We start from the raw sequence: 1,671 nt of genomic DNA, 5'->3' as shown, positions 1-1,671 counted from the left end.
ATTCCTGGAGCGAAGGACAGGAACATCCAGGAGCAACTAACTCCTTGCGAAGGCAAAGCTGGAATGAACGCTGGGCCCTTTTGCAGGGCTGAAGAGGACTAAGCCCAGGGAGGAGCTAGCAGGGGACACACCTGGCTGGCCCTGCAAAAAAAAGGAGAGGCATGCACCCGCACCTGAGGAGAGCTGGCGAAGAGAGCAGGGACGTTGCTGGCGTCCCTGCCATGTGGAAGGCCCGAACAGGAGAAGAACAACCTGCAGGAGTGGCTCCCTGCTGTGAAGAAGGCAGGCAGGCTGCAGGCACCGGCAGGGACAGCTTCCCTGCAGGCTGAAGACCCTGGCAGCAGCGATGACTGAAGAGGAAATGCAAGCAGGCTGCAGGCACTAATAGGGACGACCTTCCTGCCGGGCAAGGACCCCGGGAGCGGTGGCAGCGCGTAGGGGAGAGCAGGAGCAGTGATCCCTGACCGCGTGGGAAGGGTCCCAGCTGGCTCAGCCCTGCCGCGCAGGGCAGGAGGCGATCGGGGAGGAGCCCGGACACAGCGACACGAGTGCTGCGGAGGAAGCAGCACCAGCGGCCCATCTGGCTGCGAAGGTAGGAGACCTGCCCACGAGTTCACAACATAATCTTAACCTCCCCCTCTTCCTCATCCCACTCCTCCCTCTTTTTAGGTCATATTTCTTATATTGCCCTATCTATGAGCTTCCCACTCAAGAATAATGTCTGGAAAATGGGGGGGGGGGAAATCCCATCGCGGTTACTCCAACACCCAAACTCATTCAAAATCTGACTTTGAGCAGTATGTGGAAGCTTTGAAATAGATGGTAACCATATATCCAAAATTATTTTCTTTCTTCTAGGATGTGATGATTTACATGACATTTATTCCATCACTAACAAATGATGTATTTTATTTTGCCAGAATGTGATGGAAGGAATGATCAGTTGTCTCCAAAAATATAGCATAGTAAGTCTTGCCAACGACAGAATCTTCCGTATCCAAAGTCGCTGTGAAGTCAAGCAATGGGAAGATGTACGAAATATCTCCAAACAATGCAGATGAAGCGTCAAAGGTCAAGGACTGTGAAGTAATCCATTCCAAACAGGCATATACCCTTCCCCAGAAAAGTTGTATTGTACAGCAAAGCCAAAGAGAATGTCCCAAACGTCCCTCTTCAGTTAAACATTTAATAGCTTCTCTAAATCTGTTCTGTGTACTAGGAATTTTTGATGTTGTGAAATAAAAGCTCTATTTGAGAACTTAAATTGAGTTTCTCATAATTGCACATTACACAAAAATTGTTGTACAGATTCAAAACAGGTATCAAACAACTTTATAGGTAACCAAATCTGCAATTCTCACAACTTTTTATCCCACTAGGATGTATATTCCCATTTACCATCTAATCGAATCAGTGATTTATACAAAGAAGATAGAGTAAGCCTCCTTCTGTGGTCAATGTCAAACCAATCTTGTAAGATTCCCCAATTTTCTTTCATCAATTGAGAATGGTTCAGAGAGCTCACACAGTGATGACACTGTAAATAATTAAAGCAATATTTCCCAGTCAAAGCAAAAGATTCCTGCAAATCCACAAATCTAAGAACATTCCTGCGTTCTCTCAGGAATTGTCCCACCATTATTAATTCCTGTCTTTTCCAACTAGAAATAT

General features: G+C 46.5%; 1 long non-coding RNA gene across 1 annotated transcript; it reads left to right on the top strand.

Moving 5' to 3' along the window:
* Window positions 1-303: 303 nt before the first annotated feature.
* On the top strand, window positions 304-1,264 carry LOC115073399. Its single transcript, XR_003852004.1, has 2 exons — window positions 304-592; window positions 921-1,264. It is a non-coding gene; the product is annotated as an uncharacterized LOC115073399 (long non-coding RNA).
* The last annotated feature ends 407 nt before the right edge of the window (window positions 1,265-1,671 follow it).

The sequence above is a fragment of the Rhinatrema bivittatum genome, chromosome 11 (genome assembly GCF_901001135.1).
Source record: "Rhinatrema bivittatum chromosome 11, aRhiBiv1.1, whole genome shotgun sequence".
NCBI classification, from domain to species: domain Eukaryota; kingdom Metazoa; phylum Chordata; class Amphibia; order Gymnophiona; family Rhinatrematidae; genus Rhinatrema; species Rhinatrema bivittatum.
Note: the sequence above shows the minus strand (reverse complement) of the source record. Positions and strands in the feature narration are given on the sequence as shown.